Below are 23,684 nucleotides of genomic sequence, written 5' to 3'. Positions count from 1 at the left end.
GGATCATTATCCTATTCCATTGGACAGACTGTCAACCCCAAGCCAATCAAACACTGACTTAATTAGTATAGTTTTATGATGTCTTGATTTTGAAAGGGCAAGTCTTGCATATTCTCCCTCCTCAGGATTGTGTTGCATACTGCTTGTCTTGTGCCTTTTGATATACACATTGGAACCAGTTACACATGCAAACATCCTATTAAATTACATAAAAATTCATATTAGTATTTGATTTGAATTCCAATGTTTTCATAGAAAAAACTGTAACTGATATATTTGTGATACCTTATCTTCCTATACATGGACGTAGTATATGTTTTCATTTTACAAGGGTATCTAAGACATTTTTAATATAATTTTATAACTTTTTTTCATAAAGATCACATGTATATTTTCTTAGGTTAACTTCCAGAAATCTTAGGAATTTGTTGTTATTTTAAATTTTTTTTGTAACATTATATATTTAGCTAATTATGTTGGTATATTGAAGTGCAATTTACTTGTATATTGAGCAACCTTATTGAACTCTATTTTTAGTAATACTGTATCATTTGTGAGTATGAAATTTTTCATTCTTTTGCTCATAATTCTTAAACTATCTTATTAGCTTATTATAGTGCCAGGACTATCAGAAAAAACACTCAAATAATATTGAGATTCTTTTTCTTATTTTTCAGGAAAGGTTTTTATTTTTTTATTTTTATTTTTTTAAAGATTTTATTTATTTATTCATGAGAGATGGGGAGAGAGAGAGACAGAGAGAGAGAGAGAAGCAGAGGGAGAAGCAGGCTCCCAAGAAGCAGGGAGCCCGATGCGGGACTCGATCCCAGGACCCCAGGATCATGACCTGAGCTGAAGGCAGACGCTCAACCATCTGAGCCACCCAGGCGCCCTCAGGAAAGGTTTTTAAAGCTTTCACCTTTCAATGTAATGTTTTACTCTTCTGAAAGTGATATCTTTTAACTCATTAAGGAATTATTTTTCTGTAGTTTTCTGAAATTTTTAGGACTTAATATTAATTTTATCAGTTTTTCACTTACTAACATGCTTACATTGTAACTTTGATAGTCTAATATTAAACTTTTATTTTAACCCCAGAATATATCCCATTTACTTATGATATGTGTAGATATATGAATTTCATTTGCAGGAATTCATGTTTAGGAAATTTGCATCTATGCTGATGATTGAGATTGCTTTTACATTTTTATTTTTCATGGTACTCTTTCTGATTTTCATACTAAAGTTTTAGTTAGCTTCATTAAATAAATTGGGCAACATGAATTTCCATTTCTAATCTTTGGAAGTGTTTTTGTTTACTTGCCCCCCAAAATCTGAATCAAACTATAAAACTGTGAATTGTAAAACATTATAAAATAACTACACAAGACTTCATATAATGTACTGAGTGGAATCAGAATGCTCTGGTTAAAAAAAAAGTAGTGACTTGCAAGGAGATTTAATTTTAGTTTTAATTTGGTCACTTACTCTGTGTTACCCTAGAGAAGGCACTTCACTTCTCTACTTCCCCATCTTTATCCCTTAAATTAGGTGGCGCCTATTCTGAAATCGTAATTACAACAGACCTAATTGTAGTTAGGACTCTTGGGTTTAATTATGCACATTATCACTTAAAATCATAGAATCTTAGATAAATCTTTCAACCTCTTTGAGTCTCTCAAGTTTATTCATCAATGCAATGGCAATAACAAAGCTGTTTAATTATAATATATGTGGAACTGCTAGATAAAAAATTTGCTCTAGTCTGCACAGAAGTCCCCCTTTATCTGTGGGGGATATGTTTCAAGACCACCAGTGGATGCCTGAAACCAAAGATAGTACTGAACCTTATATGTAGTATTTTTCCCATATATATATATATATATACCAATGATAAACTTTATCAATTAGGCACAGCATGAGATTAAGAATAATAAAATAATTATACTATTATAAAAGTTTTATGAATGTGTCTCTCTCAAAATATCTCATTGTACTGTACTCACCATTCTTGTGATGATGTGAGGTGATAAAATGCCTATGTGATGGGATGAAGTGAGGGGAATGACAGAGGCACTGTGTACAGTGTTTGGCTACTATTGGCCTTCTGACAGTATGTTAGGAGGAGGATTACCTGCTTTCAGACTACAGTTGACCAAGGGTAACTAAAACCACAGAAAACCAGACTGCAGATAACAGCAGACTACTGTATTTGGGGAAGAAACATCTTACAATGAAACACAAAGGTTTTGTAACTAAAACTTATTTTTAAAATAGTTGTTACATGTATATGCTCTATATTTTTCTCAGGCATATATTTAGAAAGGTCTGAAGCACAGGATATTGCCCCTTTAAGGAGATCTGGGTAGAACCCTAAGGATTTCAAGGTGGTACACAGTGGGACTGCTATGAGATTTAGAAATACCCTCTGTTCCCATAATAATAGGAACAGCTCATGTTTTTATCTATTTTACCTGTTCACAAGAGTAAAAAATGTGAATAAAACTAAAGATGTAACTTTGACTAATAATGATAATGCATATTATACTCTATTCTTCACACAGCACCTTCATATGCATCATCTAATTTGATTCTCATCTCAATCTGGGAAACATTAAAGGCCAATTATCTTATGAGCCCTATATGTTTATCTAAGAAATTAAGCTTAGGGAAGGTAATTTGATCAAAGTTGTAGATCTCAGAAATTGGCTTATTTCATCAAAGCACATGTTCTTTAACACCAATTTTATTCTGTATGAACAAGGCTGCTTATCAATTATTTTAAACATATAGTTTTGCAATTAAAAAAAAAACTCATTTGTAAGAGGTCCAACGTGGATCCTTACATTGAATTCTTACATTCTCTGTAATGTGAGAGAATAGTGAATGTAGTGTAATAATTAGCATCACTAAACGTACAAACAGCGCCCCAATGGGCTCCAAAGTGCTTATAATCTCATTTTTGAATATTGCTTTTAAAAAATAATTTATAGAGGGACCCAGGTGGCCCAGCTGGTTAAGCATCCGACTCCTGACTTTGGCTCAGGTCACGATCTCTGGGCATGGAGCTTGCTTAAGATTCTCTCTCTCCCTCTCCCTCTTCCCCTTCCCCCTGTTCTCTCTCTCTCTAATATATATTACATATTATATGTTATATAATATATAATTATTGAGCTCTTAGTTTACAATCAATATTTAATTAATAAAGCTACTCTGAAACTGAGTTACATTTAATCTTTGAGATGGTATGTAAATTTTTCCTTCTCTTGCTATTTAATATTTAAGGAATATTATAGGCTATATGGGCTTTTATATGTATTCCTATTTTATAGGAAATCTACCCACTACTTAAAATATAATTTGATGAGGAAAATACCTTTCCTCAGAGAGATGAGAATGTGTAGCACTGGGAAACATTTTTTACCACTTAAACTTTTCATCCCCTTGATCAACCAATTTACAAGAGAACAAAAGAAGTGGCTCAGGATTTTTCTGTTGTTCCAGGGCTCTAGCAGTCTCCTGAAAGACTCTCATGCAAATTTAAGATGAACCCATTGCTTCAATACTGAGATGTCCCTGTATTTATTTTTTCTTATGATTCTGACAAATTACATTTTCTATATATAAGATTAGCAATAACAATCCTATAAACATGTATTTATGTTGAATAAGTACTTTGGGGCGCCTGGGGGGCTCAGTTGGTTAACGTCTGACTCTTGGTGTCAGCTCAGGTCATGATGTCAGGTTCGTGAGATCGAGCCCTGCATCAGGCTCTGTGCTCAGTGTGGAGTCTCTTTGAGATTCTCTCTCTCCCTCTGCCCCGTTCACACTCTCTCTCTCAAATAAATAAAATCTTTAAAATTTAAAAAAAGTGACTTTTATCTGCCAATGTACATCATCATAACAGACTCTAGGGCACAAAGTATGGATAAAAATTAAGTAGTCATGTCACATTGTATATTCATCAGAAGCCATCAGATTTAGACTATAATGGTTGCCCATAATAGATTTGGGAATAAAGATCCAACAAGTTCTAAAAACTAATTGCTGGTATGTATTTTTTGTTAATTTCCAGTAAAATAAAATACAAATGCTATTACCAGTACTATGCCTTATGCAACATAACCAAGTGATCTGTCTCAATAACTTACATTATAATTAATAAAAATTGAAAACCCCCTTTCAATTTTCTAGATATGCTGCTGCTTATTTGGGGCAACATTTCAAAAGTAAAATATTTGCCCTATGCTTAAGAAATTAAATAGTTAATTCTTCACTCATATGTATTTAAACAGAATCATACTTATATTTACTCACTGAATATTCTTTTTTCATGTACTTTATTTTATAATCTATCATATTAGTTCAATAATGCCTAGTCTAATTGTCCCCCTCAAGCTGTCTTGGCAACTATCAGCTTTAATTTTTTCGATGCTCAGATTTTACTGATAGATAAGAGGATAAATAAAGGTGTTAATAGTGATTATCCATAACTCACCTTGTTCCTCGCAATCAGTTTTTAATTAAATTTAATTTTCAACTCTTCACCTGATCTTTCAACACTTTTAGAGGTTCAAGACTGATTTCTGCTATTAACCAGCAGCTGGCCACAGGGAAGAGTACAAAAGAAAAATCATGCTTCTCAAAATTGTGGGACATAGATAGATAAAAGGGAGACCATGCAAGTTAAAAAATATATAGATAATATGATTTTATACACACACACATATATATACACACATATGAATGAATATACATGTATATATACACACATTTATATATATATATATATATATATATTAAAGGAGCACTCAGGGCAGGCTTCCCAAAAATATGCCAAAGTGGCATACTGATTATTTTGAATTAAAGTTATTTAGATAACAGCTGGTGTAAGAAGGACACTCTGACCTTCTTCTCTGGCCCACTCAAAGTAGGAAATATATCTCTAATCTTAAAAGTAACTTCCCTTCCTGTACAAGGAGGTAAACAGACATCCTTAATACCAAAGTCAGAAAATTCACCTGTTCAGTTTATTCAATAATTAGTACCCAAGCCTAAGTTTCTATGTCTTGTCAGTTCTTCACAAATTTATTGTTTGTCTAAAAGGTATATAAATATCCTGCTTTGGTCACTTCTGGGATCCTATATGAGACTTCTGTATATATGAAATTAAATTTATTTTTTTTCTCTTGTTAATCTGGGTTGTGTCAATTTAATTACTAGACCAGCTGAAAGAATCAGGAGAAAATTTCCCCCTCCCTGACAATGTATACATAATGTACACACAGTGTGTATATACACACACGCACGCACACCAGTCTTTAATTTGCACTGATGGGAGTGGTTCTTGCATAAAAACACTTTCCCTCAGGTGTGATAGGTTAGAGGATTTATTTTGAAAAAAGCTACTTTTAGGAAACTCTAAAAGGCCTACTGGCCACCGACACTTTAGCATGACTTTTATTGACATGAAAGTTCATCATTAAAATAAGTCAAGGCACAACGTATATACATACGTCATGTTTCCTCACTTATTTGTACTATGTGGCATTTTTAAGCCACTGCTAGTCCTTTTGGAATGAAGTATGGAGAAAAAAGGAAGAGATGTTATCTTTTTTTGTTGTGAGATTATAGGGGAGAGGGTTACAAGCCAAAAAAGTGACATTCCCAGAATGGAGGTGTGAAGAGCCAGAAAAATCAGGATAAGGGAAGAAGACTGCTTGGGGTTGTAGCCATCCTGGAAGTGGCATTAATGGAAAGCTGAAGAGCAAACACATGAAATACAGAGCTTGTTTTCCTCAGACCCATTTTGAAACTACTACATATCATGAAAATTCCAGTGTCTAATAGAAACACATTATATTACTGAAAGATCATCTGGTCAAGAACAATTCTAACGGCTGGGGCACCTGAGTGGCTCAGTCAGTTGAGTGTCTGACTCTTGATCTCAGCTTAGGTCTTGATCTCAAGGTGGTGAGATCAAGTCCAGCATTGGGCTCCACACTGGGCATGGAGTCTACTTAAAAAATAAATAAATAATTTAAAAATATATCATATATATAAACAATTCTAATGAAAAGCATATTGGATCTGGACTGAAGACTGGAATGGGGATTCACTACCTCATAGTTGTGCAAATTTGGGGAATATGTCTTTTCATTTTCTTAGGGCAATGAAAGTTGAGTCTATTTTGATTTTAGAGAAATGATTTGAAACTCATACTACTGAACAGAAGAGCTAACTTATATTTAACTTTATTAAGCAAAGCAATAAATTTCATTCCAGAAAATTACTTATATTTTACATCATTTATCTATATTATACCTGTAAATGAATGGATGAATAAGTGAACATTTTAAAAGTGACCACTGGCTTTTAATAGGCCTTTAAAATCTATCAATTATAAGAATGTCTCCAAACTCTAACAATCAACTTTATATTTTTATTTTTTCTATTAAAAAAAAAAACTTCCACTTCACAATTTTGAGAACACATACTATAACTCAAAATGCATTCTTTTAATTCCAAAGTTTTTAAAGATAAAGATTTGTTAATTTGAATGATATGAAGTTTAAAGAACAAACTGCAATAAAAAGTGAGAAATAAAAGATATGAATTTCTGTGGGAAAATATCTTGTAAAGATTTGAAGCTTTCTGTCATCTGGATGTCCTTGTACACCTCAGTGAGCTCAGTGGGCTATGCAGGGTAACCTGACATATTAAGGTTAAAAATTAGTCTGATTTCATTCAAGGACTGCTGGATATGTCAGCACATAGATGGTTCCGTGAAAAATGTATCAACTCTAAAACATTTAACTAGTGGGATTTTTACTCCACTTTCACTCACACTTCCCATCATCTAGTGTTGCCATTTCTTGAGGCTTTTGTAGATTCTGTGCTATTAATCACCACGTTTCTTTACTTTTCCCATTGCCAATTTTAGTTTCCAAATTCTCAGGTCTGTTTAGTCTGTTACCATTTGTCCAATTGTTTTTCAGCTTCCAAATTTTTACATCTGTTTTATCCTCTACCATTATCTTTGTCCTAGTGGATTTCTACCTTAAAAAAATATTTTGTTCATTATTTGTGGGATTTCAGGAGAACGTGCAGGTAAATTTATAAGTTTAACTAATCATCTCTAACTCGACTGCTAGTTTTTGTTAATCTACATCTTTCAGTTAGAAAGGCTCCAGAGTTCTTTATGTTCCTACAGAATTACTTCTAAGTATAGTTAATACATACTCAGCTTTAGTTTTAAAGGAACATCCAAAATACATGTGAACTCTACCTCAACCTATCAGGATTATATTATAGTTCTGATCTTTGTTGAAACTGTAAGTTTATCAAGAGATCCTAGGCCTGTAGAATCTGTAGAGAAGTATTCTATACTATGGCACATTTTATTACTTTCGATCTACATTTACAAATGTTACTTAAGCTAATGCTGTCCACAGGTTGATCCTTACATTCAAGACTCTACAGCCTTGGAATAATATTTTTTAATCCAAAGCTTCATCTAATATTGTAAATCCAATGGGAAACCTTAGATATACCTGATACTTTGAAGTTTTTCCATTTTTGGAATTTACAGAAAGGTGGGAATTATGCAATTAGATGCATAATTTGGTTTATAATATAAAATACTAATCAGAACTATTTTGGTTTGTTTAAAAGCAGTGTCATGATGGATAGAGCACAAAGTGAGCCAGGGATTTCCCAGAGTTGCTGGATATTTGCTAATTCTAACAAAAAAGTATCATAATTGAATAATCAGATTCCATTTCTTTCCATTCTGGAAGAAGGTAGGGCTAGATGTGTCTAACAAATATATTGGCCAAACATTTTAATAAGCACTTTAAATGCACTGCTAAGCTAAAAAAGGAGGCCAACCTTGATACGGAAGTTGAAAACTATACAAATGGAAGTGCAATGAAGACAGTTATAGAACTCTGTGGAACTCTGGAGATATTAAACTTCTATTTTGATGAGGCACATGATATGAAAGAGGAATGTAGGTCCCATTCAAAATTAGGAATCAAATAAGAAATCCCTGCATAAACTGAACTCCAAAATAAGGAAATATAAATAAACCTGCCCTATAGAAATTGGCAAAGAAATGATTGTTTGGCCATAGTGCTAGGAAAAAAAAATGTCCTGAGAATTTATAACCAAAATTCAGTCCTCCTGTATGTTTGCAGAATGAATTCACTATATATACATATGTATATATAGTACATTCTAGATTATTAATTTAATGTGTGTGTATTCATACTCATTTAAGAGGAAACCTCAAATCTAGAATTTATTTTGAAGTGGTGCACTGTTTGTACTAACCAAGCATTTATCAGAAAAAAAAATACAAAACCTAAGTAGAATAATACATTTTTAAAACCAGAGTTCTAAGAATTCCTACAAATAAAACTCCAAGGCAAGGTGTTTTCAAAGAATTGTCAAAAAATCCAAAAAAACCACAAAGCATCATGAACAGAAAACTATCAAGAAGAGTATAACAGACACAGACTTTGGTTAATGGAATAATCTGATGTAGAATATAAAATAGTTTTGCTCAATATGTTTAAAAAGAGATAGAATAAAAAAATGTAAAGAATGAGAAACTATTATATATGACCCAGAAGATTTGAAAAGGAATCAAATAAAACTTGTAGAAATGAAAAATAAAATGTCTGAAATAAAAACTCAGTGGAAGACACAGTTTAAAAGATCACTAATCTACTGAAAGGTAGAAATGAATAAATATTCAGAATGCAGCACAGAAAACACTAGACAAAAAGTATGAAAGCAAGGTTAAGAAACATGCTGGATAGAGAGAAAAATCTAATACATACACAGCTAGAGTTCAAAAGGAGAGAAGAAAAAATATGGAAAAGCAATACTGAAGAATTAATGTTTGAAAACTTTGCAAAATAAAGCAACCTGAACAAAAGAGTACAAGATTTATAGATAAGACTAAACACATAATAACGGATTTGTGGCGTATAAGATGGAGTTAAAAATGGAAAACAATATTAGATAAAAAGAAGGGCAGAGATGAGAAATAGTGTTCAAAGATCCTTGTATTTGGTAAGAAAATGGAATAAATACTGATAAAATGTGTAAAATTTACACATTATACATATGTATGATGAAAATTTAAAGATTAACATTAAAGAAATAAGAACAGCAGATAACTTATAATTTTAGAGGAAAGACTCAATAAAAAGCTCCTGCAATCAAAAAGTAGGCAAGGAAAAAAAGACAAAAGGAAAATGCAGAACACAAATAAGATGATGTAATACTTATAAATTTAGCTGAAATCACAATAAGTATAAAAGTAATGCACTTGACTCATCTCTGCCATTCACAGTGACAAACCAAACTTAAGTATGTTTAGAGGGGGAAAAGTATACTATGGGAATACATTCCCCCAAAACCAAACAGTAGAAGGATTCTGATTAAGAGATCTAAGATATGAGGAAGATACTGTACAGTAATGGAAGTACAAAGAGTTAAGAATTGTCAGAAGTCTCCTAAGAAAAATTAACATAAAGGAAGGAGAGGATTTATCTTAAAGTCATTCTAATACTAAAGAAATCAAGAACAAGTAAGTACTGACCTTTTTTTCTTTCTTTTTTTTTTTGGTCTAAAAAGATCAAAGAACAAAACAGACGTCCTTGCAAGCAAGAGAGAGAAAACAAATATTTCAAAATGATACAGAGACAATATTTTGTCCTTATGAACAAAACTGAAATTGTTCATAATTAAAAAGTCATGTGTAAAAATATCAATTCTATGTAGCTTAAGAAGTAAATGGAAAAACAACTTTTCAATGCTTTTGGCAGAACATATAGCAGAATACTTCTGTGATTTTAGGAAAAAGAAGTATTTCTTTAAAAAGACATAAAAACAATAAATACAAAATGAAAGGATGGATATGTTTGAGGACATTAATTTAAGGACTTGTGTTAATCTGAAATATTAAAAATAAAAAAACAAGCCATAAACATCAAGAAGACATTTGCAAAACATATAACTTACATTAGTAACCCAACATTAAACACAGAATCCAAAATTAAATATGGACAAACTATAATCCAATAAAAGCAATTAATCCAGTCAAAAAAGGCACAGAAGTCTTGGAAAATTTTTTCTGAAAGAGAAAATATGAATTACCAGTAACACAGGAAAAATGTTAATCTTTATTACTATTCAGGGATTGCAAATTACTCCAATGAGGTATTTTTTATAATTACATAAATGGCAAAAACTTTACAGCCTGAAAATACCAGGTGTTCCCAAAGTTATAAAATAACCAATACTGTGATAGAATCTGATTGGGATTAGGTACAAATGAAGTCATTTTGGAAAATGTTATGACATAATCAAGAAAAGTTGAATGTTTTCATCTTCCATGATGCAGAGTTATATTAATTTTGCTATTTAAACTTCTTTGTAATAGTTCCCTATTTTTAGGAAAACCTGAGAACTGTTATGAAAAATATGCCTTTTGAGGAGGAATGAATGGGAGGCTATGCTATGGAAAAATAACTAAGCAAACTGAATAGTCAAGTTTACCAACTCTAAGAATTTTCAATAACTCAATCTCAAAACTCATTAGCTTCATGTGCAGAATTGATACATTGCTCCTTTTCATAAACAAGGATGAAAATATTCATGAATAATTCATTCTACATTCATCCTACTAGCACTTTCTAAGAATCCTGTGAATCCAGGGAATCTTGGGAATCCTAGAAGGGAACATGACATCCCTTCTAGATCTACTGCACTACAGCTTGCCCATAGGCAAGGGTTTTGCCTCTCTGCCTCTATTGAGATAAGATTTCTTCCCTTCTTGCTTTGAGAAATTAACAAAACTGGGTGATAACTGTTGCTTCTTACCTTAGTCTGTAAAAGAAGTAATATTCAGAACCAGAATTAGAGAAATGTTCCCCAAGGTTGCTAGAAAAGGAGATTCTTCACTTAGCCAGAATAAATTAATTCACTACATTTATTCTATCATTCAATTATTCAGCTGTGACAGGCCAAGTGCCCACTATGAGTCAAGAACTGTTTCATCTATTTATCATTTTTTCTCTTCAGGGAATAATTTTTCTCATTTGGAAGGAAACTGTTTGTCATCCTCGATGAAATCTTTATTGGCTTCTGTTGTCTCAGACTTCCTGTACCCTTTATGGTATATTCTGGAATTAGGATGCCACTGGCACAAAAACAGACACTTAGATCAATGGAATGGAATAGAGAACCCAGATATGGACCCTTAACTCTATGGTCAACAAACCTTCGACAAATAGGAAAGAATATCCAATGGAAAAAAAGACAGTCTCCTCAACAAATGGTGTTGTGAAAATTGGACAGCCACATGCAGAAGAATAAAACTGGACCATTTCCTTACACCATACACTAAAATAAATTCAAAATGGATGAAAGAACTAAAAGTGAGATAGTAATCCAGCAAAATCCTAGAAGAGAACACAGGCAGCAACCTCTTTTCCTCCAGCCGCGCAACTTCTTGCTAGACATGTCTCCAAAGGCAAGGGAAACAAGGGCAAAAATGGACTATTGGGACTTCATCAAGATAAAAAGCTTCTGCAAAGCAAAGGGAACAGTCAACAAAACCAAAAGACAACTGACAGAAGGGGAGAAGAACTTTTCAAATGTTTTATCAGATACAGGGTTAGTATCCAAAATCTATAAAGAACTTACACAACTCAACACCCAAAAAACAAATAATCCAATCAAGAAATGGGCAGAAGACATGAACGGACATTTCTCCACAGAAGACATCCAAATAGCCAACAGACACCTGAAAAAATGCTCTCCATCACTGGCCATCAGGGAAATACAAATCAAAACCACAATGAGATACTACCTCACACCAGTGAGAACGGTTAAAATTAGTAAGTCAGGAAACAACAAGTGTTGGCAAGGATGCGGAAAAAGGGGAACCCTCCTACACTGCTGGTGGGAATGCAAGCTGATACAATCACTCTGGAAAACAGTATGGAGGTTCCTCAAAAAGTTGAAAATAGAGATACCCTAAGACCCTGCAATTGCACTACTAGGTATTTACCCCAAAGATATAAATATAGTGATCCAAAGGGGCACCTACACCCAACATTTATAGCAGCAATGTCCACAATAGCCAAATTACGGAAGGAGTCCAGATACCCACTGACAGACGAATGGCTAAAGAAGATGTGTTATACACACACACACACACACACACACACACACACACACACACACACAATGGAATATTACTCAGCCATAAAAAAAATGAAATCTTGCCATTTGCAACAACATCGATGGAACTAGAGGGTATTATGCTAAGTGAAATAAGTCAACTGGAGAAAGACAATTATCATATGCTCTCACTCACATGTGGAATTTAGGAAACAAAACAGAAGAGCATAGAGGGAGGGAGGGAAAAATAAAACAAGATGAAATCGGAGAGGGAGACAAACCATAAGAGAGTCTTAACCAAAGGAAACAAACTAAGGGTTGCTGGAGGGGAGGGGGGTGAGAGATGTGGTAACTGAGTGATGGGCATTAAGGAGGGCACGTGATGTAATGAGCACTGGGTGTTATATATAACTGATGAATCACTGAACTCTACCTCTGAAAGTAATAATACACTATATGTCAATTAATTGAATTTTAATTTTAATTGAATTAAAAATAAAATTATAAAGAAAAAAAGAAGGAAATGGAAAAACTGAGTAAAAATACAAATTAGATACAGCTGCAAGGTTCTAAGTATCCACAATCCTTCCCTTCTGGTGACCCTGCTAATGGACGCTAAGTAAAAATGATCCTGCTGCTGTCACTGCATCATAATTGTTTGAAAGAAGTGAGAAGCCAGGGCACCTGGGTGGCTCAATTGGTTAAGTGTCTGCCTTCGGCTCAGGTCACAATGCCAGGATCCTGGGATTGGGCCCCACATCGGGCTCCCTGCTCAGCGGAGAGCGTGCTTCTCCCTCTCCCTCTGCCTGCCATTCTGCCATTCTGCCTACTTGTGCTCGCTCTCTCTGTCAAATAAATAAATAAAATCTTAAAAAAAGAAAGAAAGAGAGAAGGCTGTGAGAGTCAGCTCTCCCAACTGTCTGAGACTAGTCTTGATTTAGCCCATTACAAATTAATTAACCTCAGAAGTCAACATGGGAGATGTGTAGTGATGAGAAGGGAAATCATCAGAAAAACACACAGATTCATATTTGGTTCAGTAAGTTTAGCATGTTTATAAACCATTTTCCCTTCATCTTGACTTGAAGGAACATGTTTAGCCATTGTCAGAACTCATCAAACTCAGATTTTGTTTATTTCTAGGAAATGACAAGTATAAATTTAAGTCTGTTTACTGGTCAATTTAATGGAGAATTTGGTAAACCATGTAGATATTTCAGCTATGAAAGTTAAAAAAAAAGTATTCTAGCTGAATTAGGAGACATTTAAATATGTCTATTTAAATAGACACATCAGAAACAGAAACAAAATACTTCTCAAATATTAATCTACATCCTGGCACCTACTTAAAAAAACAGTACTTCAGGGAGTTTAAATGAGACATAAACAAGAGTTGGTGGAAAAAATAGCTAAAAATCACTGTCATTTCAATGCAGCAATTTTGTCATCACTGGTCCAACAAAGCTTAATATGTTATAATGACATCCTGGAATAATCACATGCATACCATTCCTCAGTTGTAAAGCTTGATTTAATCCTTATGTTTCTGTGAAGGAATTCAACTAAAAACACCTTGATATCTCACACAAGATGAAAGAATGTATTTTTATAAATTAATTTGAATTAAAATTATAATATTCAGCCCACAATTTTGCCACAGGGAATGATTAATTTTGAGCATTGATTTCTCTTATTACAGATCTTCTGTGATATATGATGGTGATATATCTCAATAAACCCATCACAAATCAAAAGTGTTCTAGGTTGAAAATGTATTTAATACACTTAACCTACCAAATTAACCTAGCCTACCTTAAGCAAGCTCAGAACACTTACATTAATCTACAGTTGGGCAAAATCAAGTGTTGAATATCTCATGTAATTTACTGAATACTATACTGAAAGTGAAAAACAGAATGGTTGTATTAGATGGTACAGAATGTTTCTATTGGTTTATGTTTGGGCTCATATGGCTGACTGGGAGCTGTGTCTTGCTGCCCCTGCCCAGCATCACAAGAGTATCATACTACATATTTCTAGTACAGAAAAAGATATAAATCCAAAATTCAAATCACAGTTTCTACTAAATGTGCATTGTTTTTGCACCATCATGAAGTAAAAGAAATTGTAAGTTGAACCTCCTAAGTTGGGGACCATCTGTATTTATTTTAATGAAACAAAATCATGATGGTACTAACTATCTGGCATTTATTTTATTAGTCAACTGATTTGTTAGGCAAAGGAAGATTTAGAAGAAAATTTAGTTTCTAAAATAAAAGAGGAAGATGCAACTGTAATTTAACAAAACACTAGGTATATTTATCTTATTGTATTTTATATAGTTTGAGAAATTAAAGGTTGAAATATAAAAGTCTAAGTGTTATTGATAACATCAAATTTGGTGTCATGTTTATTTAACAGCATATAAATGGAGAAATATTTACCCAATGCCATGGCACATAAAATATTATCAGTGATACTTTAATATAAATAAAATATAACAGTAATTGCTATATATAAGTCATTCTGTTGTCTGTAAATGTTTCTCAACTGACACATTTAAGCACTAATGAATAAAATATTTCCTAATATGACCTTTTTAGAATTCATGATTACAAAGACAACACAGAAATCCTAATGCCACTTATAAATAAATGCTAGGAAATCAAATATAATTATATTACATATTAACAAATAACAATAAATAAGAGGCCATGTGCCTATTTTTCACGTTAAAAATTTTTAAATTCCTTTTGATAGATGTCAGAATTATAGTAAGCTATTATTGATTATATATCCAATGCTATAAATGGTCACTAAAAGAATAAAAAAGAATCTCTGGGACTCTCACTTTGAGACTTGTGGAAAAACAGCCAGAATAGTTCCCACACAGAATGGGGCCACCTATGTCAACATAATTTAGAGAAGCCTATAGCCCACCTTTGATACTAGGAAAACTTTGCGCTGCAAAGATAAAACTGTAAGTCAATAAATAACTTCACTTCTTATTTCAGGATATTTCTACAAGCCAATTTATCAGAACCAATTATCTGCTCATCTGATCAAAATAGCTCACTTTTCAAGCAATAGCTTACTTATCAGGGATAGCTTCAAAACCTTAGCTTAACTGTGCCTACAAATTCTAAGCTATTATACTTCCATTTTTGTCCACTCTCAATTCCCCAACTTGAAAGACCCTCTCCTTTAATCATTTTAAACTCATTTATAACTATCCCACTTCTAACTTCCCTTCTGAGATACTGCTAAGATTCTGTCAGTGTGTTCTCCCCTACTTCAGTGCATCATAATAAACTTATTCTTGTTTATAAATACACTACATCCTGATATTTTTAATTCATACATAAGAATTCATAATTTGACCAAGGCTAGAATAAATACAAAAATAATGTTTTCCTGTTGTTAGAGTATAATGAAAACACACACATGTGATACCATGGGAGGCTGCTTTCCTGTTTAAGAAAAAAGGTAACTAGGAAACAGCACACGCATTTCCCACTATCAGTCACTCATCTTTTATTTATTTATTGCTCATTAACATTATTGCTTAGAATCATAGAATGAATACAGGAGAATACTCTAAAAATGACTCTTAAGTCCTATTAGTATTCTAAAAGCTTATCAAGTTAATTATAAATTTGCGCACTCCATGATGACAGGAACTGCAGATCATAACTATTTTCACTTCCTGCTATTAATACTGATGGTCATGGTTAATTACCAGTTTCATCAGAATTAATTCAATGTGGTAAATTTTCATGTACAGACTGTTTCAAAAATCTGCATTAGAAGCAGAAAGTCTTTGTTAAGATGTAGCATGTTATGTATTCAAGAGGAGCAACACAGTATAGTGATTAAACAATTTAAGTTTTGTAGTCAGAAAACCTAGGTTCAATTTAATAACTGTGAGTCTTTGGGTAATTAACTGAAACTTCAATTTTCCTCAACTATGAAATAATATAGCATTTGTGTTGTCCCAACTGTAACTCTTCTAACTCTCTTATGAACTCAGCTCTCTTTGGTCACAGTAAAGGGCAGGGAAAGCATTCAGGACAATGGATAGCCACGGTTGTTTTCAAACTGAGCTGCTTCTCCTGGGGTCTCACACCATGATGCATTGGCCAACCGGAAAACAGGTGAGAGAACACGGATTTACAAATATTCTTCCTTTTTCTTTTACACTATGCTCAAGTTAGTACTATACTAGCAAGTTTGAATTACCAAAGACATTCTTGTGTTCACAAATCCTTGTCTTTCCCAGTGTCTTCCTCTAATTTGTTAAATTTTCTCATGCTTTATCTATTATCTAAAGCTAACATAGGATAATCCTCTAGTTCATTGTTTTTCTTCTCCTCAATATATCCACAAATATGGTTTACTTCACAGGTGGCTATGAATATTAAATGAAAAAAAATACTGAGTACTTAACACAATCTCTGGCACATAGTAAACTTACTCAATACCAGGCAACTATTATTATCATGATTGGGTCCTAGGCCCAGTTTGGCCACTTACTAATTCTGTTTATATTAAACAAGTCACTTGAACCTTTCAGGCCTAATTCTTCTTCTTTAAAATGAGAATAGTAATAACAACCCTCACTTAATTTGCAAGTCTCTTGTATCGAATACATTACTGTTCTGGATTTTTTTAAATGAAACTCACTATGCCATTCAGCCCAAGAAGGCTTCAGTTAGCTCCCCTGAACACAAATGGTTAATGTCTCCTTAATGTCCTCTAGACATGCTGTCCTACTGTACTGCATTAACTTGTAGCTAACTCCTTGCATGTCTGTCTTTAACACTAGACTGTAAGCTACCTTAATTATGTCACATTTCAGACACTCTTTGAAGATCCGCTACAATATGGAAATGAAAAACAGATGGAGATGTGATAAATTAATGTTATTGTTTAAAGTAAGATGCCGGTTTTTCTCTGCTTCTAGATTTGGAGAGCCCTTGAGCCCTTTCAGAGTGATGCAATGATACAAATCCTCTCTGGGAGATCACCGGGTGTATGCAAGGTGAGGTAGTTAACTCACTCACCTAGAATGAAAAAGTATAGGAGACATATTTCTTCTTTTTAAAAAGCCTCTATTAATTGAAGAAATGTGTTCATTTGGAATTTCTTTGGTTCCCCACTGCTCTTATCATCTCAGAAGAGCCAATTATGCTAGTCATTTGGCTCACTATTCATTATTATTGCCAAAGTGATACAAGCCAATATCAGTTTAAAATAATTTCTTTGCCTCAAAGGCATGTAGGTCGTAAGAAAACACACACACACAAACACACACACACATTTTCCAACTCTTGTACAGGTTTTTACATTTGCCATTGCACATTGCATGCTAAAAATTACTATTTAGCCCAAACATCTTTCATAGGATTGATCAAATTAGACCATTCAATTGGTCACTGACCTGAAATGGTTTAGGGAAGGTACAATTCTATGAAATGCACACATTAAATCTACCAAGCAGCAAGATTCAGTACCACAAAGGCAACATAGACCCATTCAGTGGAATACGGAAATATGTTTCTCCAATATAACAGAAAGGAAGGCTCTCTCCCCTGAGTGTCATGCCCTGCCTTTTTTTTTTTTTAAGATTTTATTTATTTATTTGGCAGAGAGAGAGAGAGAGAGAGAGAGAGCTCGCCAGTATGAGTTGGGGGGGGCAGAGGAAGAGGGAGAAGCAGGCTCCCCGCTGAGCAGAGAGCCTGAGGATGCAAGGCTGGATCCCAGGACCCAGGGATCATGACCTGAGCCTAAGACTTAACCGACTGGGCCACCCAGGCACCCTATGCCCTGCCCTTTATTCAAGAGTCCTCTATCAATGGCTCACCAAATCCCTCAGACCAGCTCTCACGGTTTTCCAATGAAAACAGTACTTCCTTCTTCAAGGGCTCTACTTATCACACCCTCCACTGTGGATTTGTTTTTGGTTCTCCAATTAAAAGTGGTTTCCTTCTCCTCTTACCGCCTAAGTATTATTTAATGCTGCACTTGCATCCTTAGTTTTTTATGCCAGTATATACGTCCTATCTAACCTTCTGGAGAACGAGCTACTTGAGAACAGGGACATAACTCATATTTTATTTGAAACACCACCCCAATACCACAAATTGTCATTTTAGAGTCTTAATATCATAGAATTTTATAACTGGAAGGAAAGTTTTGATATAATCACTTCAAATTCATAAGTTTTGTGCCTGTAGTCTGTAAATGGTTTGGTCCCTGACTCATGCTGTCTGATAATTGATCTACCAGTGTAACTGAAATTTGCCTTCCATTCTTTCCCACATGTTCCATTGCTAATTTCCTTACCCCTTTTATTCATTGTTGTATCTTGGATGCTTCTGCTTTCAGTTCATAAATGTTTTTCACTATAAACAGTAGCAAATCCTGCTATTATTCATAAGTATTTCAGAAACATTACAAACAGAGCCAGTGGGCCAGTGGAGAAACTTACTACTGTATCAAAATACTGCTTCAAAAGGAAACATGTGTTCCATGTTTGATAATACATGGCTTGAAAAAAAGCCTTTGAAAATAAGAGCAATGCAGAATAGAAGAAAGGTTTCAGAAACTATATGTATTCAAAGCAGTGCTCTCTTATATACTGACTGAATGGGTCAAAGAAGTCACAGTTTTTCAATCTCTCTTTTATTATTCATAAAACAGACCTCTCATTTCTATCCTTGTTATTTGACCACTGTTCTCAGTTACACTTCAGCAAAATCACTACATGTAGTTAGTATATGCATGCTTCTTTGTGCCTGTTTTCACCCTCTCTTTTTCTGCAGAATGTTTTCTAACAATTGTATTCTTAGCAAACTGATTTTTTTTGTCATCTCAACACAAATACTGAATTTCCCTATAAAACTGTACCATGGATTCAAAAGGGCATTTAAGTTGTCTTATTATATTCTTATTATGCCTTCTACATGCTTCTATTAATATATTAATTTTAAATAATATTTACTTTTTAAATTAGCTCTCTCTCCATTTGAATGTAAAATTTTACGGCCAGAACTGAGTTTGTTTCATTTTAGCTCAAGACCTTGAGCAACGTACATAATAGATGTTTAATAAAATTAGTTGAATGGATGAAAATAAAATGATTTAAGAAATTTTTAATTTCTCAAGTTTTTAAATTTCTCTCTATATTCAAAAGCCCTGTAAAAGAAATATATTATTACTAGTTTGTGTAATAATACTAAATGATCCATTTGTCAGTTCTTTCTATTTGATGACTGGTTAAATAATATTACTCCTATTTATGTAGCTTACTCTGTGTCAGATAATATGTGAAATGTTTTATAAGGGTTATTTTATTTAATCTCCATAATAATCATATTAAGTAAGAGCTGTTGTAATCCCAATTTAAGGAGAGGAAAATAGGACTTTGACAGCATAAGTATGTTCTCTAAGTTTAACTCTTACATAAAAACCTTCTATAATATAATGATAGTAATTGATTTTATATTAATTTAAAAAGTTATTTTCTTACGAATTTATAAGGACACAAAGGTAATCAAGGTAATATCATAGAAAGAGTCTATTTTTCAAGGTTTTATAACAATAGAAGAGAGTATGTATTTTGCTCTTTTTATATGTAAACTAGTTCAAGGGGACATGAGTAGAGAATATGTAATTGTACTAGATAAGGTATTCCTATAAGTTTATTCAATGTCATACATTATTAAAACCATAATTTTTAATATTTTTCTCATACTATCAAAATAATCAAAACAATCAATACAGAGAAATATTAACCTTTAGGTAATATATAGTAGAAAGTATTTTGAATTAATAATTAAGAGATTAGCATCATAGTTCTTCATATTCTTCTAATAATACTATTGTGGCTCTCATTAGCTCTATCTTGACTACTGTAGTAACTCCTAACCTGACCTCAAGACCCAAGTCTATTCCAGCATTCTTCTCACTATTGCAGAATTACCTTCCTAAAACAGTTTTGATCGTGTCACTTTCATACTCCATGATATTATGTACCCAATAAAATCCAAACTAGTTAGCATGACGTTCAAGACCTTTCAAAGAATGTCATTTTCTTATTTTAGCATTTACTTTACATTATTGCTTATTAATGCCAACTCCCACCAATTTCTACCAGTAAATGGTGGCTGCATTAGACAATTCACTGTCCTGTCACACCAGGCACAGCATTATTCCCTGAACAAATGCTTGGCTGTCTTCAAATTCCGGCTTTCCTCAAATTTGAGGCTGTTTGCTTTGTTCTTGGAAGTTTAACCTTGTCTCAGTCTACAATACCAAACCCATGTTAGAGGGAATTTAAGGTATTTTAAGTCAGGTAAACTAAACTACTTTCTAACTTTTTAAACAGTCATACTGACATTGTATTAGATATCTAATTCTGCCTTGGATGTTGAATCTATCAGGATAGGCTAGATTAATCTTCAGTTAACAAGCAACCCCCAAATCTCAGGGACATAATACAACAAAGGTTTATCTTTTGCCTTTTCATACTTCCACACAAGGAATGAACTAATGAGAGCTGTGAGAATTCTGAAAATATTTTGAACATAGTTAAAACAGAGCAAGTGTACTGCCACCAAACTGGTAAATTTGAAATGCAGCTTTCTAAGGGAGCATTCAGAATGGTAGGAAAATGAGTCTCATGAATCCATTGTCATGCCTCACAAATGCACACTGCAAAATCATGTGCAAGCTTCTCCAAATAAGCAGTAATTATGCTAACTCTAAATAAAAATGCTATTTCATTCACCCTCTCCAATGTCTACTAAACACCACTAATAACTCATATAGTACTAATTTGAGTTTAAAGAAATATCTGATACTTCATTCATGAAATCTGTGAACATTATTTCCTATGGATTTTAAACATTCATAAGCACACCACGAGGTACTGTGGTAAATATCAATTCTTTACCTTTAAATCTGCCATTAAACAAATCTCCATATTCCAATGGATAGCCTTTCTGATTTAAAAGATGCACTGTCAAACTTCATTCCAATTTGCAAACAATTAAATTGTGGAATTTCGTGTACTCAAAAACCATTTTTTTTCCCTCCACAGTCATTCTAATCCTTAATAATGAAAAGAGCAAAGTTAACAGTTAATCTTTATGCAATGTTTTAGTTCAATGAATGATGATAAGACTACATCAAAGTTTGTAGCTAAACGGATAACAAAATATAAAATATATTTCAGAATTAAGAATTGATTAGCAAGAACAAAAGTGAAATATACAGATTAAAATGTCAGATATTGAAGTTCTCTGCTGTTTCATTATTGTTAATAGCAGTACACATTATAAATCTCAAATTTAGTAGGCAGAATGTCATGCAATTTGTCAAGTTTAGTTTAGCTAAAATGAGGTTTGTTGCTTACACAATCAACTTGTTAATTCGTCTGGCACTCATTCTACTGCTATTGCATAAATCCTCAACTATGAGCCACAACATACATTTTAATTTGCTGGCCATCAGATTCAACAAAAGACATGTATTCATTCAAGTTGTGTTGTAGTTACACTGATTATTGCCCTTAGACTTTTCACAAGACTTTTATTTTAAAGTTTTGATTCAAATTAAAGTCAGACTATCCCACATTTCCACTAATAATCTTGATGTCTATTGTCCTTTACATAATTTTTAAGAAAGTGCAATATTTCAGGGGAATACTTTTCCTTAAATTTGATTTTTTTGGCTTTGAATATATTTAATATTGTTTGTTTTCATAATTATAATAAGCTATTGATAATGCATTACAATTTTCTTTTCACTCAGAATGCAAACAACCAAAAAACTCAAGTGTCAGTACAAATTTTACACATTATTGGTATGAGAAAAAAAAAATAAATAAATGGACCTGAGATTTAAAGGTTTAAATAAAGAAAATCTCTCTTAGAGATCACTATGGAATTATTATAAATTATATTATAAATTAATATAAAAATAATTACAAATTATTATAAATTGTTATTATTATAGATTCAGCTCAATCTCACGTCATAGAATGTCAAGACTGAAAGAAAATATACTTAAATCACTCATCTTCAAAAGAGGAAACAGGCTAAGAGACCTAAATTAATTTGCTCAAAGAATTTCTTGATGGTAGATACAAAGCTAAAATAAGAACCTGGATCTACTCATGCCCAGTGTTCATTCCACTATATCTTAAGGACATCAGTTCAACTCTCTTAAGTCATTATAGGACATTGACATTGTGCAAAATATTAAATATAAGTTAGTCAAAGAGCTTAATATGTGGTCCCTACACTCAAGGACTTATAATCTAATTTTATTTTTTATAAGCTAAGACACTTTCAACAGTTAGTACACCCTTACCCCCCAAAATCTAACACGAACTGCATTTTAAAAATAAGTTCATGTATATGTTCCCATACAGTAAGGACAGAGGAGGTAAAGTGAGCTCAGGATTGGCTGTTTCAGCCCCACTCCCATGCTATCTCCTTCTACAGCACAAGGTTTATCCTAAAGCTAATTCATTCAGTGGCTATCAGAAGCAGAGAGATATTTTCCAGCTCTTATCCAATGAAACACAGGAAAAAAACAAAACACAAAAAACACCTTATTTTCTAGAAGAAACTAGCAAGCCACTTTTCCTACCACATTGGTCTAAGGTGACTTAGCTTGCCCATTCTGGAACTAACATACAAGGAGGAGGGACAGATATTTTTGTTTATAACCAATGGAAAACACATACTGGGGACTGAAATGTCCATTATTAATATGGCAGTTTATTCTCAATTAGTATTAATCACCATATATGATTCCTTTCAAAATGCTTTTACTATATGCATGTAAGTTAGCTGAGGATTTGACTTTTAAGAGGACAGATAATCATTTTTTCAATTATGCTTTGCCATTTTTTCCTGTATGACTCTAGGCAAAACACTTAACTTCTTTGCACCTCAGTTTACTCACCTGTTTAGTGGAGATAACGGTACCTGTCTCACATGTTTTTAAATTAATTCAGATTATTTATAATTGTGCATGATATAATAGTATTTTACCAACGTTATGTACAATTATTACTTTGGTTGTTGGTACTGCTATTACTATCTTATTAATAAGATAAAAAAGGCACAAATTATATTTAACACAAAAATTTAAGAAAATTCTTTTTGTTTACAAATTGTATCCAGCAGGAGCTAATATCTGATGGAAAGTAACTGTTACAAACCAGAAACTAACAACTATTCTACCTGCTGATTCCTAACTATATTTCCAGCTTATATGCCACCTCCTTAATGAATGTCTTCCTAATTCCTCAATATAGTGTCTTCATATCTTCCAAATTAGAAATTAAACTTACAGTAATGGCAGCATCAAGCCACCCTTCCTCATTAAACAAGTGGAGTCACAGAATTATTCTGTCGACACACTTATCAAGATATACTATGTTGGCCACAAGAGCTTACTTGAATTTG

The 23,684-nt window shown here is 33.1% G+C and overlaps 1 protein-coding gene across 1 annotated transcript in view; it reads right to left on the bottom strand.

Moving 5' to 3' along the window:
• Positions 1-23,684, bottom strand: part of EYS (eyes shut homolog) — a 1,577,782-nt gene that overhangs the window by 638,829 nt on the left and 915,269 nt on the right.

Source organism: Zalophus californianus, chromosome 7 (assembly GCF_009762305.2).
Source record: "Zalophus californianus isolate mZalCal1 chromosome 7, mZalCal1.pri.v2, whole genome shotgun sequence".
NCBI lineage: Eukaryota > Metazoa > Chordata > Mammalia > Carnivora > Otariidae > Zalophus > Zalophus californianus.
Note: the sequence above shows the minus strand (reverse complement) of the source record. Positions and strands in the feature narration are given on the sequence as shown.